Here is a 19,319-nt window from a genome sequence, read left to right on the forward strand (position 1 = left end):
GGTGGATTGACCTGATAGTATAGATAGTATAGATTGATAGACACTACCACGTTGATTGGATATTGATTAGGAGCACCTATTGATTTGATTGCTGAGACGTATTGATTTATCGATGTTTCTACCGCTGTATTGATAATCGACTATTGATTTCCGTACTGATTTGGACTATTGATTTCCGTACTGATTTGATTTCTGCTGTATAGATTTGATTTCATTGACGACGGATTTCTGCATTGCATAGATTCATTGACCATTGATTAACTAGATTTTATTGACCTGCATATTGATAGCATTGCCGTGCTTTGATTTCAGTTGTAGGCTTTGGTGACCTGTTGGGCTTTGTAAGCTCATTATATGTGGTTTAAATTTTCAGGTCCGAGCAAGGCAACTGGAATGGAGTTCGATCAGAATGTCAGACGAATCCTTTCACTATTTGATTCTGGGGCATCACATGCGCTGACCTGTTCAGCGCATTCTTGAATGCGCTGAACAATTCCGTGCATTCTTTGAATGCGCGTTTTTAAGTGACGCATTTAATGAGTGTGCCAAAAGGTAAAGCGTATTTGCTCTTTTTTAAATTGTTTTCTTATTAAGCTTTTTTCACTAAATACTACATCAACCGTGCTTGTTCCGAAAATTTGGCCTTTATGATTTGCAACCAAAGTCATAAATAAAATTTTTTAATAAAAATTTTCATTAAATTAGAAATTTATTTTTCATATCCAAGTTGGAAATATTTAATATTATATGAATAAAATTAATTTTGAATGATTTATGAATATTTGATATAACATCTCAAACATCACATAATGAAAAATGAATTTTTCATAGGATAAAATGAAAGTTTTTGAAGTTAAATTTGAATTTTATCCACATTTTCTTTCTTTTTTTTAAATTTTTTTTGCAGATCCTTTTTTAAGATAAAACTCGCCGAGGGGCCAACATGAAAAAATATTAAAAGGTTGTTGCTTTCAGATCCATAGAGCCGACAGCCCCCGATAGGTTATGGCTTTGAGATCAAGGAAGGCATCGGAAGAGGAAGCCCCTGAAAGCGCGTCAACAAACGAGCGAGAGGAATTTATACCACTTAAAAATCTAGGGTCTCACCAGAGAACTTTTACCCCTATCAATGACGCATAAATCGAAGCCGGAATGAGAGATTGCTCGCAGCTTCGCTTGAGAGAGGGAGATCACCGGAGGAGGAGCATTGTTGAAGGGATGAAGGCCGACAGCATCAGCAAACTCAGGCGGTGGTTAAAAGTACAAGTCCTTAAAAGGGATCTAATGCTCACTATTGCTCAAGAGAGCTACCATCCAAAGAAAAATAAAACCCCATGAGCCAAGATCCCATCTAATACAAGCAAATATAACCTATAAAAAAATCTAAGGGCACTCAAGAGCCATCAACCCAAAAATAAAGAGATCTTCAAAGAATATGGGAATACGAAAGGAGCCACAAAAAATCAAAACCAACATGAACCACCAGCAAATAAATCTAACAAAATCTACAGCACTAGAAGACATCAAGAAAAATACAAACATAAATTACTTAGACCCCCAGCATCACCTACATAAAATAGGTATGGAAAACCAAATTAGAAGAAAGAAAGAACAACAACAAAACAGTGACACACGCAAGATCTAGGAAAGAAACCCAGCAAGAGTAACCTAAATCCAACAGCTTACACTACAAGAAAATCACCAGTTAACGGTGGCAATTTTTGGCGGTTAATATAAGTTTTCCGGCGGTTCATAAATTTTCTGACAATTTTTTGGCAGTTTACCAAATACACGCAACAACAAGAGCACCACCCCATTGGAAACTTTAATAATGTTAAGCTCAATAAGATCATGAATATCCAAATGATACACACACACATCATTTAAGTTAAACTCCCCATCATACCAAATGGAAGCATAAAGTGTAATAGGGTGCAACTAAGGGTGTCAATTTTGGGTCATAGGTCAGGTTTGTGTCAAACCCGAAACATACTCGGCACTATTCAGGTCAACCCGAACCTGACACTACAAGAAAAGGCTGATTACTGACGGCCATTTTCATCGGTTGAGATAAGTTTTTTGACTTTTTGGAAAATTTCAACGATTTTTTGGACCTGAACCCGACCCACTTCGAGTTTTTGTCAACCTGACATGACCCGAATGACCCAAGGCAAACCAAAAATTACTAGTTTTTAGGTCAAAATGGGTTAATCTCCAATTTTTGGGTCAAATATGGGTCGATCTCAAGATTCCGGGTAAAAAATGGGTCAATTTTAGGATTCTAGGTTAACCCAAACTCAACTCAATTTTTGAATCAGGTCGATTTGTTGAACCTGAACCATACCTATTTTGGGTCCAGGTTGACTCTAAGACAGAATTTGTGGGTCAGGTTCATGTGGGCTTTTCGGGTTGTGTCAAATATTAACACCCTTAGGTGCAATTAGATTCATTAGAAATTACATTAGGGCCCCTTACAAAATCTTAAAATCCTTGGTAGAGCCTAATTAACCACATTATTCACTAGGTCGTCTTTAGAAAGCAAGGAAATGAGAATGAGAATAATCAGGACTAAGTTAGGAACATCAATACTCCCAGAAGGCTCACCAGCAACAATTTTTATATTATGATCAGTGAGAAAATTCTTATCATTATAAGCCAAAGAGGAGTTAAATAAGTAAACCTCAATAGTCAAACCTGGATTATCAATATTACCGTTAAGAACAAAAACATCATTAACGTTGGAATGATCTAGCGTGTTATCAATAGAAGTAGCTCAAATGTCCACCACAAGATTTAACCCATCTAAACATTAGAAGAGATAGGGACAACACCTTGCTCATCAGCAATATCCACAACTCTACCATTAACTTTTTGAATTTTAGCTTTTGTCAAATGAGGATGTAAATAAAAACATTTTGATTTTCCATGACCAATACATTTACAATGCTCATAGAAATAAGTAAAATCGTTCATAAGAACTTTTTGAACATAACCAAACTTTTATAGACTGAGTTAACCCTCATTTTAATAATTCTTAGTGATGTCAAGGTTGACTAAAATATTAGCAACTGAAGGCCTCAATCCAGATGCAGTAGCATCATCCATTTGGACGAGACGGCTAAAGAGGGAGCCCAACCCAAATAAAATGCTTTGAGAAAATAATTGATGTCAAAGCTCAGGAAAGGAAATCCAAATAGAAATCACACAAGATTCTTCACTAAGATCAAACAAAGGGGACCATTTGATTAACTTCATAAAATAGTTGATAACATAATACGAACCCAAGCAAAAATCCTACTATAATCAAATCATTTGATAAATTAATCAAAACATACCTATGATTCAAAGAGTTACATAAAACTTGACTGAAAGTTTCAAGTGAAAGAAAAAATTCTAATCCCATCAAGAGAAGGTCTGTAACCAAAAAAATTTCCAACAAGAAAGAACTCGAAGGGTGCAGCTAAGGCCTAGATCTCCTTCTTTGAGATATAAAGAGAGGTCAAACATTGATCAATAGTAACCGTCAGGTCCAAAAAAAAAGGGGGGGAAGAAGAATAGGCCAACACATCCTTAAAGGATTTTGATTGATGTTTACCCCAACACAAGGATAAGAAAGAGAGGACTTATTCACCATAATCGATGATATGCCCCCCAAAAAAATTAAAATCAAACCCCACCACCAACCAATGGTTGTCCAAAACACAAAAAAAAATAATAAAAAGCGAGTTAAGAAAGCTTCTCTGAGCATCAAAGGTGACCAAACAAGTACCGAATTAAGGTGGTAAAACCTAGCAGAGTGCCTCTCAGTGAAACACTTAAAAAATATATATTATAATTATAATATCTCCATCTATTTCACTATGGCCTTGACAGCAGAATCAAGATAATTAAAATGTGCACTCTTTGTAAAGATTCGATCACTCAATGTTAAAATCCCACCACTAGGTCTAATACACTAAAATTACATTTCATATATTATACTATAGATCTACTCAAATGAAAGCCTATAGATTCTAAGGTTAACCCCATAATTCTAGTTTTTCATCAACTTCCTCTCCAGTCTTATCAATAAGAAGAATATCATTAGCAAAAAGCATGAATCTAGGTACATCCTCTTGCAAATGTTATACTAAGAACATCTATGACAAAAGAAAAATTATTTGGTCTTAAATTTTATTTGTAGAGGTTGTTTTGCAACAAGATTTATACAAGATTTGAGCAGGATTTCTGCTAAATCTTGCCAAAGAGCAGCGAGTAGTTCTCACGGCCAAATAAATCCTATGTTCCTCTCTAATTTGTCATAAATCCCATATTTACTAAATACTAATTAAGTTCAATGGATTTAACCAATTTGGCTAAAGAAGCATGTGAATGGGAGAAAGCCAGTACCTTTATAGCGAGAGAGCTCCCATCACTACTTTCGAGCAATTCACGATCAAAGGGGAGATGATGGCTACAATGATGAAGAAGAATGGTGAGGATTGAAGTGTGACTTTCAGATGCGATAAGAAGGAACATAGTTGAAGGAGGCGATGACATAGAGGAAATTCACATGCTGGAACTAAGCAATGTCGCGGTCTAAAATAGGAGAAAATGAAAAAAAATAACCAGTTAGCCAATTTAGATAGGTTTTTTTATATTGCATTTGCGATGGATTAGTGATGAATACTTTCGTCACCTATCTATCTTAATTTCTGAGAAAAAAAATTTCACTACAAATCTACACAAACTATTAATTTTCCTATAGTTCTCCTTGTTAATGAATCTGTTAACAAGAGTAATACAAAAAATAGGAGCAAAGAACTAGCAATCTTTTAAACTTTTATAGGCCTGCAATGGTGGAGAAGAGCTATAAACCTTTGTCTATAATTCTAGAAATAATTCTTATACTATTCATTTTAATATATTTTAACATGGAATTATTTCTTTCCAACCAAAGGAACTAGAGAATTAAAATAGGATTGATATATATATATATATATATATATATATATATTAATGTGAACTTTAGATGGAAGAAACTAGGCTACCAAAATAGAATGAATGTTTCAACTACTCTTATAAACATTGCCTTTAAAAATCTCATTTAAAAAATCCAAACTTTAGCAACAATAGGGTCAGTAACAAATACGTGATTTAAAGTTTCAATATGTTAGCAGCACTGGAAGTTAGAAGGTAAATAGAAACATTTGCATAAAAGGATGTCATCAATAGGAAAAAAATTATATAGAATTCTCCAAGTTAAAATAGCATAGGAACTTGGATACTTTTATGCCATGTCATAAAAAAATGACAGATGGAGGAAGATTGCATCTAAAAGAGTTTTAGGCATCCTTAAGAATAGAGTTACAATAATTTGAAAGCATAAACATAATGCAATCTTCTTTTTTTAATCATGAAGAAATTTTGATAATTTGATCCACCAAGTTGGAAGGAATAAAATCCCCTAGTTTAATGGAGTCCCATTTATCCTCCAGAATGGAATGATTCACTTTAATATAAGAAGTGGAATGAGAGTGTATGAAACCATCAACAAAACTCTTTTCCATCCAATGATATTGCCAAAAAAACATTTCCTTTACCAATAGCCCATTGAATGAGTTCTTCAGCCTCCTATTTTATAGACCAAAGAATTTTCCAAATAGAAGAATCCTGAACTTTAAAATGACAAATGAGAGGATGCTTGCTAACATAATATTTTAATGTCATAAATTTAGACATAAACTTTTATTAGTGCAAAAGAAAAAGCATAATTTGAGAGAAAATGCATGAGTTAAATCATTAAGAGTTTTACAACCAAAACCACACTCATTCAACATGCCACACCACTTGCTCCAATAATATAGAAAAAATGGGTAATTCTAGCGATCAAAAGCCATCAGAAATGAACTATTTTCATCAGACAAAATGACTTTCCAATTGATTTCCAACGAAAAAAGGGTTGGCGATAAAATGTGCATCAAAAATATAAAAACTTGACCACCAGAAATATTTATGGCAGATTCACCAACAATTTTTGATGGAAAGGTCCTCTAAAAAAATGAAGGTTCTATATCCCTTTTTTTGGCGGGTTTTTTGTCGGTATTTCTGATATAAAATAACCTCCAAAATACTAGCAATCAAGCTGCCGATTATTTCCACCGACATAATAAGTGGATATGAAAGACGAAATATCTGCTAGAGTTACTGAAAAAAAATTACTGTAAAAAATGCTATAACAATTCATTTTATAATCATTTCTGGTGAATTAGCCTAAAAAAATCCATAGGAAACCTATAGAAAAATAAAAAATAGACCTTCCTCTTAATTATTCAACAACAAAATAATTATGTAAAAAGATATATCTATCTTATGCACATTTCAACTTCCAACAGAAATACTAATGGTATATGTAATAAGGCATTTGATCACAAAATAATAAAATAACTCATTAAGCATAAAGTATACTAAAATAAACATCAAGTTCATAACACATTAAAGTGGAACATAAATAGTACAAACACATAGTAATAAATTGTCAAGTAAAAATAAAAAGTTTAATCATAATTAGTTATATCATTCTCCTCCTCTACTGATGTTGGCTGCTTCCCACTGAACTACTCCCACATTCTTCGTAACTCCACCAATATCTTACTATTGCATCTGCATTTGCATGTCAACTTATGTTTTTTGGACTTGATCTAGTTATACTCTATGGGCAGCCACATATGGTTATATAAAGTATCCTGGTTACCTACAAAGAAGTTGTAACCACTAGAGGTATACTTATGCATAGGCTTGTGAGCTTAATCTATATACTCATCCTTTTAGCATTTAACATACTGCTTGAGACAAACTATGGTAGTCAGAATAATCTATAGATTCCCCAAAAGAAGCCTTACTTGCTCAAACCTGGCTCTCTCAAAGTTGTGTATACGCTTCCAACAAATGTTAATACAAGATTAATCAATTTACACTTGACTCTTAGAATATTAAACTTATATACCCATGTAGGCTCTCCTTACTCACTCATCAAACCATTGTTGGTCCTCCTACCATTTGTGGGAATGACTATGCAACTCAACAGTGGTTGGTTCTCTACTCAGTAGCTTTTTCTATAATATACTTATATTAGCATTCATACCAAATTAAATTATAAAAATCTTTTAATATTCTTACCAAACATGCTCAATGTGTTGAATTAAGCACATAATATGGAGTGAACTACCCATGCCCCCAATGTCAGGAGCTCTATTCTGTATATTCTACTTCCTCCTCCTACTATAATCCAAGCGAACCCAAGCATTTGTTAGCTTGGCCCATACACTCTCATAAATCCAGAGGGGTCGATCGCTTGATTTCATAATGTCCATAAACTTGTCTCGCAGGTGAGTTGACTCGCACTTCTTAAATATTTTTATAATCTTATCATTGTGCTTAGGGAACCAATAAAAATCTTTTAGCATATAAAAATATACAATATAGAATATTTTTGTTAACTTAATCAAAAATATATAATATACAATATATAATTTTGTTTAATAACTATCCTCAAACTCTCTAAACCATAAATTGCACAATTTCTTTGGGATTTTCTTCCAAGAAAAAAGGACCATCAAACCTACTTTGTATGATGTCTCTTATCTTATGTGTCGGCTTCTTCAATGGATAAAACAAGGATGAAATGTGCTAGGTAAACAAATATTTCACAAATTATCTTAGTAGTGTTAAGAATGTCCTCGGTATGTAGGGGGGGGGGGGCTCAACACTAAAAGTAATTTGCAAACAATATTGAAAAAATATTAGTAACATGCATTTTCATAGTAGTTATAAATACTACTAAGATGTTAAAACAAAGTAGAGCAACACTAAAGTAGAGTAACAAAAAATAAAAAGAAGTAACTACTACTATCTTGTAATACACAAAAAAACTTAGAATCATCACATATATGGGTGTTCCTTCTTACATAAACTCAAAAAATTTCTATCTTCCTACCTTCACACCAAGATTTGGTTTGGAATATGCAGCTATTGACTAAAATAATTTACCAACATTTTACTAATCTATTCTATCTACAAGCTAGATTTCATGGTCATTTATAATATAAATCATTGCCTTGAGTGTAGACCTGATTGATTAATCAAATATAGGTTTTTTATTAGCATGTTTACTATGTTATCTCATTAAGAGAAGTTAGAAAGAGTATTCAGAGTACATACTATATTTTTGAACCAATTTGGAAATTTTATTTCAACTGTCTTTTGAACTCTTATTATATTGATGTACTCAAACCATTAAAGAAACTCTTGTAAATTTTATGTTGTTATGACTTATGAGTTACAAATGTATGAAAAGTTAACTCATACTTACTGGAGATATGGCTCAACTTTATCATATTTAAGCAATGATTATAATGTGGTAGCTCTCATATCCTTATCAGTCAAATAGTACAAAATTCTAATGCCTAGATTTTAAGGTACATTACTCCTTATTAGTTGAGACACTGTCAAAGTAATATGGGTTATCTTGTATATCAGATATGCTTCATAAATTAATCATTTAGGATGTGCTTGGTTCTTAATAGTCTTCTTAAGTTTAGTTAAATACCTCTCAAAAGATAACATCCATTGGTACTAAATAGTTCCACCAACTATAGCTTCATATGATAAATTTACTAGTTGAAGCTCTATAGAATCGAAATATATTGTAGAAAAAAATCTTGTCAAGTTTACACAAAATAATAAGAATAATTTGCTCCATATTAATCAAGTGCTTTGCATTCAATTTTGAGGAGCATAAATACTTAAAGAAGATATATAGCTCAATCAAGGGATTTAAAATTAGATCTGACAAAAAATTGAAGGCAATAGGTAGTAGACTTTGCATGAAGATATGACAGTCGTGACTTTTTAATACAAATAATCACCCCATTCTCATGTCAATGCAACTACTAAAATTGGAAGAATATCCATCAGGTACTTTTAGAGTCTACAACCATTCACAAACTGCTCATCTATATTCCAAAGTTAAGGTGAATGGCGCTTTTGGTTTTAGAAGTTTTGCATTTTAACCATCCTTCAACTCTAGAAATTCCCTCCTACAAATCTTCTTTAAATACATCCTTACTTTTAAATTATCTTTAGCTTTATCATTGATGTCCATTACTATGTTGAATATATTATCAAAAATATTTTTTTCTATATGCATGACATCTAAGTTATGTTTGATCAAGTTTGTTCTCCATTATAATAAGGAGCAAAAGATGATAAGGAGCAAAAGATGCTCTTTTTTTCTAATTATGATTGACTCCATACCCCTGAAAATCTATAATCTGCTAATATTGGAGAGTCAACTATTATGGCCATGTACCTTATTCTTTCAAATATTTTCTCATTTCTTAATTTTATACAACATCACCATTTTATTTTTAGTAACAACATTCTTATTTCTCCTAGAGAGATAACTTGTACGTAATAACATAGAATAATAGTGATACCAAGTGTTCTTGCCTCCATGCTTCAAGTGAATGATTAAGTAAATTCTATTTAATATTTAGAAGCTAACTTCCCATAAGTGTTCTAGCCTAAAATCATATCATATCATGAATTATCCAAAGTAATGATGCCCTCATTATGAAGTTTTATTTGGTGGATATATCATATGTACTTACTCCTTCCCACAATAAATTTAAATAATTGATTAGAAGTTGTAAGAATACATCAATATTTTCTTTTGGATTATATGGCCCCGGAATAATCAGTGTTAGAAACATGTACGGTGTTGTCATACATAACTCTAGATGAAGATTATAAGAGGTAATTATCACATGCCAATATGATTAAGGTGAAGATGATTGGCAAAATAAAGTAAAATCATATGTGCATAAAACTAATCTAATATTTCTTGATTCTAAGGTGAAGGTAGGATGTGTATGATTAAAGTGTTTCCTGACCTCTACTTCTAATAGATCTGTCAAGACACTAACATATGAGATGTGTTCATATGCCATCTCATATGTGCAGTAGAGCTCATAAATATATATAAATGTTACAAACAAGAAATTATGGATAAGTAAAATATCCTACTAACAGTTTCTCCTACTTTTTCTATCTCAGATTTTAGTTTAAATCTTATTGCATTGTAATGGTGGCAGACAATCTCTAATACATCATCTTCATAATATAACATGTATCCATTAACACAATAATCTATTTTTGTATATATCGAACCAAGTTTTAAAATCAACTTCATAATCTGATATAAATCTATAGAAATTATTTTATATTTCGAATTGGTCTCCTTAAGAAGCCCAACAAATTGATTAAAATATTCATAGGGGATATTGCATTCTATCTTGATGCTTAACATCTTCACAGTAATAGATAACTATGAGTGCATAGTATACCCCTTTCAAATTGATTGTTGAGCATCATATGAAAATTCATTGAAGTTCTATGCCTCCTTATTTGGTGATTCTTCTATATATTGTTCAAATTGTGACCCAATGACATCATAAACTAAGTCCTCTAGTGTTCAGATATTTTCTTCCTCAGCTATATTAGAACTCTTAGATGGACCACATTAAGAATTGAAGTGTAGCTAGTACTCAGTATGAGAAGTCAGATACTAATATTAAGGCATACATCTTCTATAATATAGATCAATAATTACCTCATATGGTGTAAGATGCACTTGATTTTTTATGTTTAGAACACAGACAATAAAACCTTCCATTCAAGAGAAATCTAGGGAGCTGACATGTAGTGTGGATAAAAAATTTTACCTCATTAACGAACTCATTTGTTAATGTCCTTCATTCTTGCGTCAAACAGTTATACATCTAACTTCTTTGATTCCTAATATCTATAAATGAAAAATTTATCCTACACATGCATAATATGAAGATATTAGAGGGGTAATTTTATCCTACATATTCATAGAATTCATATTGATTTACAAATCGAGGTAGAGTATGCATGGATTGAATTCATGAATATTTCCTTCTAAGTTAATAACAGGAAATCGATCGAAAAGTTAATATTTTTAATGAAAATAGTATATTTTTGGCAACTTTTGTATGCTGAAAATACCCATTTTTTGTAATGTTACTCTATTTAAAAATGTTTATCATTTATTTAGATTGACCGAAAGTATAAGTAATAAGAGTTGAAAGCACTTAGATGCCAAGGTAGTGGGAAACTAGTCATTAAAATTGCATATTAAATGAGGCGTTGAACCATGGGAGACGAACTGGCGAACGGGAGGAAGGGATAAACAAATGGGAGAAAAGGAAGAAAAATATAAGTAGATGATCACTAATAGACAGAAATAGGGCTTCATCCAATTTTTTCACTGTAAAATTTTTTAGTGGACAAGCAGCGGGACAAAAGACATCGGGTTTAAATAACTATTTGTTATTCTGCCGGCAGTTCTGCCAGAAATGCTTCGGCATAAAACCCGCTAGCAAATTTTTTTTGTTAGAACTTATCGATGGCTTTACCAAAGAATTAGCCATCAAAACATTATCGACAATATATCCGCCACTATTGGATAATTTTTGTCAAAATACCACCAATTTTTTTGTCGATATTTTGGCTGTCGTATATATGTCCATCAGAAATACTGTCATAAATTACGGTTTCTCCTGTAGTTCAAGAAGACTAATGGATTTTAGAATTTGAAGTATTGCAGCCTCAAAAAAGTTAAACCATTATTATCAATCAAACTAATTTTGTCCAACAAAGGAGAATGATCAGAAGTAGTATTGTTGAGGTGCTTAATAGAAGTACTAAAACAAGGACTAAACAAAAATTGTTAAAAAAATTCTATCTAATCTTTCCCAAAGTTGACCAATAGACAAAGTAAACCTAGGACCAATAAAACCAATATCAGATAAGCCACATTCAACAACATATTAATAAAATCATTAATAGTAACCAAATTAGAAGGGGAGCCACCTAATTATTTAGAGGTAGTGGACATAATGTTAAAATCACCTCGAACAAACTAAGGACTAGTATAATTATTACTAAAATCCTATAACAACCTTTAACACCAATGAGTATAAACCAATAACTAATATAATTATTACCAAAATCCTAGATTTAATACATTTAGCATAAACAATAGAACCCATAAGAGAAACATTATAAATGGAGAAATTATAATGATCAACTTGCTAAAAATCACCATTAATCGATAGTTTAAAAGCACCTTTCCAAAATAACCAAATTTTACCAGAAATGTTAGCATAAGAATAGTAAAACCCCAATTTCCTTTGACAAATTAAAAGTTTTGATACATTAACAATAGGTTCAAGAACATCCAAGAATGATATATGGTGAATTCTACATAAATTATGCAAACAATAATGAGTATCTAATTTACCCATGTCTCTAATGTTCCAAATAATAGAACTAATCATAATAATCAGTTTTAGCATAAGCTTATGATCTAGTAACTTTTATACTTGAAGTAGGGTTGCCAACTTCTTTTTTATTAATGGTAACCTTCTTGAAATCATCATAAGTATCATGATCAAAATTAGAAATTTAATCTTTCAAGGTATCAATAAATAGAGGTTCCTTAGAGGAGTTGATTTTCCCTTCCTTCCAATTCAAAACCATATCAGCTGAAGGAGAAAATCCTTCAAAACATTCATAAGGTGACGATCAAAAGAAGGATTTTTTGGAGTAGTGATTATAGGCATTAAATTAGAAACATAAAAACTACCTGACATATTGTCACAAGCAAGGAAAATAGCAGTTTGAGGAGTAGCAACAGGTAGGTTTATATTATTGTTAGGATCGATTAGTGCTCTTATCAAGAAAACTCTCCTTATAATTCATGTTAGATACATCAGGGGAATAAACCATAGTAGAGGAGCATTAGTAACCAGGATAGGGATAATGACAAACATAGTTTCATTAGTTTCAATGTTAAAAGTTATATATGGGGGTTCGGTTCAGCAGTTTCCTTAGGGGCCATATTTTCCTCTAGAGGATAAGTTTTAGAAGAAGCCAGAGTGTTATCAAGAGGAGCTAAGGAAACAGTCACAATCAAAGTATTCTCCATGGTTTTAAAGTTCATAAATGATTTTTTTTCTTAATTGAGGGTGGAAGAGATAACAACCATTCTTAAGATGATCCAAAGTTTTACAATTTTCACAAAATTGAGGAAATTCTTCCATAAAAACTTTTTGAATATATCCAACTTTTTTTGCCCAAATCACACATTAATAGGATATTTCTTTGTAATGTCAACTTTAACCAACACACGAGCAACATATGGTTTGGTACCTATTGTAGTAGCATTATCAGTATTAAGATGCCTACAAAATAAAGAAGCCAAATCGTGGATAATACGTGGAGAAAACAAATGGAGTCGAAGATCAAAGAAGAATATTCAGCACAATATGAGGTCGACATAAACTTTAAAAAGTGGTGACAATTTGATCAATTTCATAAAGCAGCTGCTAATATAATAAGATCTATGAGCGAAAATTCTATTGAAATCCATATCATTAGAAAGCTAGATCAACACATGCTAGGGATCCAGAAGAGTAACAGAAAATTCTCTATATAGCTTAAGACTTAAAAGAAGTTTCGAATAGCATCAAGTTTAAGCCTGCATATGGTAAATTTATAAATCAAAGCAAATTCGAAAGGGGTTGTGAGAGCCTCAATTTCCTCTTTTGAAATCCAAGTTGACGGTAACCCAAAAAAAGTTACAGCTTTGAGATCAAGGAAAGTCACCGAGGAGGAAGCCCCTGAAAGAGCATCTTTAAAGAAGTGAGATTTGTTTTAACCAACTAAGAAACCCGGATCTTGCACCAAAACTTTATTAACCTCCATTCAAGTGAAAGATTCAACTGAAGATGGAAGAATCATGGAAAAAAAAAATGAAGAAAATAATGCTACCAAAAAAAACCCTAGTAGACCCAAGGCAGAGCAGGAAGAAAATCATGAATAAATGATGAAAGAAAACTTCCTTGAACAATGATCTGACGTAAGCAAGAATTCATGAGTGGTTAATTTGAAACCAGAGAAGCCGTAGAGGTTGAGAGGATGGCCAGAAGAGGAAGCTATGGATGAAACTCTAGCAGTGTAGAGAAAACACAGGGCGTGAGAAAAGATTGAAATGGGAGTTGTCTATTGTGACCCATTATAGACTTAATTGACTACTTTTATTTTATCAAGCTTTTAAAAACGCAATTCAGATAAAACAAAACCTATCAATTTGGATGATATTTTCTCATTGCTTTATATTGACTCGAGATCACTCTTCTATTGGGTCGAGCGAAACTATATTTTCTTTAGATGATGTTCATGAATGAACTCATCATCATGCTTCACCTCAAACTGTTAGTAGAGGAAGAATTTGTGTACCTATTTCTTGAGGAGGTTGCATGTTAACTAGTTTAGTTTGAAGATGATCTTAATCACAACAATATATTGAGTGCCAAACAAAGTTCAAAGAAGGATTTTTTTTTTCTGTAAAAATCCACCGACAGGCTTACACGTTGATATAACCAAAATGAAACAAGGACTATAAAGGGATCTCTAGCTCACTATGCTCAGATGAGCTACAACAAAAAGAAAAGAAAAATCAAAGAGCTGGAGATCCCCACTACTCATCCGTACATAAAAATCTAAAAACATTCTAAAGAGGCCAGGAAACCGCCCCCAAAACGAAGCAAACCTGAAATCCTCTTTTGGCTCAATCAGCAAACCACTAACAGAGAACACCTGCAAAACAAAAAGACCATCTCCCCAAAGCCAGTTAAAACTATTCATCGCAATATCAAAATAAGCAACAAGAACAAAAACAAAATTATAAACTGGAATATCCCAGTACACCAGATAGGCCGGATTGAAAAAGAAAAACCCTCTGCAATTAGAGCCGTTATAATCTGCCACAGCAGTTACCAACCAAGCCAGGAAACGAACATAAAACAGGATACTCGCACTGATGAAGAAACAAAACCAACCAACCACAAACAGTAAAAGATCAAGCAGCGGGAAGAGCACCCCGGGGAGAAATAAAACACCCAAATCAAGACCACCCTGTGGTTAGAAACCCCACTAAACGGACATTATGCTCTTAAATGCTGGCACAAGATTGGCCTCTCATTTCATTCCAATCCACAAGCCTTCCTTGCTCTAGTGTCTGCCCTTTCTATTGACTAGTTTTTGGATTTGGATGCATCTTCTCATCTTACATCAGATGCGCGTCACAACTTAATTTTTCTCAACCATACAGTGGCTCCTCTTAACTTTTCTCAACCATACAGTGGCTCCTCTCAAGTGCAAATTTGGAATAATCAAACAGTACTTCCTATCACCAAAGCTGCCAATGGCAGTCTTCCAAGCCATCGAAATATTTGGAGAAACAAAATAAATTTTAATTTTTTTCAAATATTTTTCATTCCTAATCCTGATATAACAAATTGCCTCGTTAGAACTGTTTTTTTTTTTTTTTTCCGAGTAACATCATTAAAGACTTCAATGATGGAATTTATAAGCTACCAGCCATTACGTGCTCTTGGTCCATTGGCTACTTTTTGCTTTTTCGTTTTCTTTATTCTTTAGGAGATTCATTTATGCTCTCTTTAGCTGATTAGAGCATTTATGCTTTGCACCCTAACTCTTCTAATACATATTTTTTTATTCCATTATAAATTTAATTATTATATAGAAATTCGGAACACTCGAGATTGCATGAATAATTTTTTTTTTTTAAATACTTCGTAATTAATTTATTTTCCATCCCAAACCCAAACCAAAATAATTAAGATGAAACTATGAATAAAAATGATATAAAAAATTATGCTACGGAGCACTGCAGCACTGTAAAATAATGCACTGTTGAAAAAAAAAAAAAAAAAAAAAAAAAAAAAAAAAAACAACATGAAATAGAGTATTCAATTCTGATGGGAATAAAAGCCCTAATTGCACCATAGGTGCATGCATGGATAAAGTTGATAAAAGTGGCGCATGCTTCATAATTTTGCAGCAATACATCTGAAATCTACATAAGCATATACAGCGACGAATCCAATGGTTATAAACCGTACTGTTTTTTTATTGAAGCACCACTAGTGCATAAGATATCAGTTTCTTTTGTTGCAAAGCTCTCATCACGCACTTAATAAATTTTATAATAAATTCCAAATCAATGGGCCGGAACTGGTCGGGCTTTATAAAAGGAAAATTAAAGATTAAAAAGCTAAGAAATAATTACAAAAGAAATGAGTACAGGAGCCAGTGCCTATATTCTTATAGGGATTGGTGAGTTCACTCTTTCAAGGTGCCACACTCTTCTATATACATACCCTCTTATACTCCTCTCTTCTTCACTCTACTTTGATCTCTCTCTCACTTTCTCTTTCTCCGTCTCTCTCACTCTCTCTCTCTCCGTGTGTATGTACATGCACAGATGAGAATAAGATGGTTCTCTTTGTATTTTTCCACAGCTTTCTTGAACTGAAGCAATTCTAACAGATGAAAAGCCTTAAGAGCTCGCTTGCAGTTCAATAAAACTGTGGGAAATTACGAAGAGAAACACAACTTCCGGTTTGCGGATCACTTAATATTTCCTCAATTGCCACTGTAAGTGCACCTCCTACATAATTCATTGGTCGCCCTCTCTCTCTCTCTCTCTCTTCCCCTTTAATTTTTAACTGTGGACATTGTCACATGAATATTGAGCTTTTCTGAATATGTGAGATCTCATAATTGAAAGCAAGTCTTCTCTCTCTCTCTCTCTATCTCTCTATCTCTCTCTCTCTAATTTTTTAACACTGGACAATATTACATAGATGAAGTTTTATGAATTTGTGAGATCTTAAACTTGAAAGCAAGCCTTCAAGAGTTTCCATTCAGAAAAAAAGCTGAATCCATCGAATTCAACACATGACAAAACAAAATGACCATTTTCTAAATTTGGAAGGAAAATATTTTGGACTTGTTTGATTCATATGAAATTCGGTATAAGTATGATCATTTTCAACTAAAATTAGGATAAGAATAGGTTCATAATAACTTGCTCTATTTTCTTATCGTCCATTCTTAGGTCGTTTCTACGATTTCTTCTTTTCTAATGGTAGTTGGAAAGTACAAAAAAGTCGGCAGTCTACAACAGATCATGAGCTAGATCTTTATAATCTAACTCTAAAGGTTCTGAGCATTTTTTTTCGTGTAACATGCCTCTTTTCGTTGATAGGGATTTTAGAGATTATTTAGATAGAAAAAATAGAGAGAGAGAGAGAGAGAGAGAGGAGAGAGAGGAGACAGAGAGAGAGAGAGAGAGAGAGAGAGTTATCAAAGGGCAAATCTAGACAATTAGAGCTAATTAATTAATTTGGCATATTGGTCTAAACTTCATATCAGAGTTTTTCAATTTTTTTTCCTTTCTGGTCATGCCAGTCCCCATCACTTATTGATTTGGTGACTGATATACATTTATTTAAAAAAACATCCTATCGTGTCTTTCAAAAGAGCCAAAAATAGTAAGATGAACACAATGGGGCACTGAAGCTTTATTCCCTTGATTGATAGAAGAGTACCTACTGACAGCCCAATTTTTAATCTCAATGAACAGTTAAGACTCTTGGCCCTTTTGCATGTCTTGACCTTTGAATGGGAAGCAGAGGTGACTTGTTTACCTGTGCTGAAAAAAACTTAAGAACTGGTACAATTTTATGAATACTTTGTATGAGTGAATAAAAGTAGACTCAAGAGGACATAGAGATCGACCGGAAACAATGTGAAATTCTGCTTTTAATGCTGTTAAACAAATGGTTTATGTGGTGGATCATTGGGAAGTGGAAAAATTTTGTTTAAGTAAAACGAAGATTGGCCATTGAACTTACTTTATGAGATCATACAAATATAATGATATTCATTTTGAATTCTCATGTAATTGTGCTAAAGGTAAAGCCTCTTTCTATATTATGGTGCCATTTTTTTTTTTGTAAAATTTTCATGTTCTATTTACTTGTCATGTTCTAAGCTTTTTTTTTTTTTTTTTTTATTTTTTTATTTTTTATTTTTTTTAGGGGAAACCCACATAGGGGCCTACGCGTTGATTTAAAAACAGATTACAAGTCCTTAAAGGGAATTTTCAGCCAACTAATGCTCAAAGAGCTACAATCATCAAAAAGAAAAACAAAAACTAAAAGCCGAAAAAACCCCATCTAAGCAAAATACATTAAAACCTAGCAACATTCTAAGGCGATCAGAGAACGCCCAAAAAATAAGAAAGATCCACAAATAAGCAGTATCACCCGACTTTCTGGCAAAAACTTCCTCAAGGTGGAAGCAACCTGCAAAAATAGAAGCAGAAAAAGAAAACAAGGAAAAGACAAAGAGCAATAAAAATAAAGCTAAAACCGAGATGAAAACTCCCATCTCGGACAAAACCACCAGCAAATCCACCAGAACTAACAGTGTGAAGCACTTCCAGCGCCAAAATACAGCACATTACATACTATTCATTAGTCTGAATCAACTTGCTTAAGCATTATTTTGTGATGTTTTTTTTCTTAAATTTTTTTTTATGACTTCTTTATATACTAGTTTTATTGCATGTGCATAAATGTATGTGAATAAAAATTTTAAAATAAAAGTTTATTTCATAAATATTTTAATTATATTATCATTCTTAATAAAAATATTTAGTTTATCACTATAAGTAATTATAATTATTAATTATTTAAATAAAAAGGTGAAATATTTGTGTTAAAAGTATAATAGATAAAATATATTAATATAATTTTACAATTCAATATTAATAAATACATATATTTTCTCTATATAACAAATAATGGCAGAAAAATAATTAACTGATATTTAGAATAAAATATCATTATAAATATGCCATTATAGCTTGATATTGAGATACTAAACTAAAATGGTAAAAGAGATAAAAATAATTATCTTATTTCATTCACAAAAGAATAGCCCACCACAGATCGCCAAGCTCTAGTCAACCTCTCGCCCTAAGCGCTGCCTCGAGTGATTTTAGAGTTCCTTGTTTTCCCTTCTCTCCGTACTCGATCCTATTCCTTTCCTTTGATTTTCTGCTCGTGGCTTTGGCGATCTCGTGTTTTGGGTGCTCTCTGTGCTCTGGCGCCCAGCGCTCTGGCACCCAGCTATGGCCTTTCTTATGACTGGTGCTCTGGCCTCCAACCCTTGGGGGAAGGCGTCAAGCCCGATCCATGGCAATAACAAAGGGTTTTTCAACCTAGAAGGTGGTGAGCCTTTTAAGTCTCCAACTAGATCGTTTAAAGATGTTCTATCTGGCAATCCGATGGTGGGTGATACTATTCCTAACTTAA

The 19,319-nt window shown here is 32.8% G+C and overlaps 1 pseudogene; it reads right to left on the bottom strand.

The window, feature by feature from the left end:
• LOC110099449 overlaps positions 1-18,463 on the bottom strand; it is a 21,787-nt pseudogene extending 3,324 nt beyond the window's left edge.
• Positions 18,464-19,319: the final 856 nt, after the last annotated feature.

Source organism: Dendrobium catenatum, unplaced genomic scaffold (genome assembly GCF_001605985.2).
Source record: "Dendrobium catenatum unplaced genomic scaffold, ASM160598v2 fragScaff_scaffold_1636, whole genome shotgun sequence".
Taxonomy (NCBI): Eukaryota; Viridiplantae; Streptophyta; class Magnoliopsida; order Asparagales; family Orchidaceae; genus Dendrobium; species Dendrobium catenatum.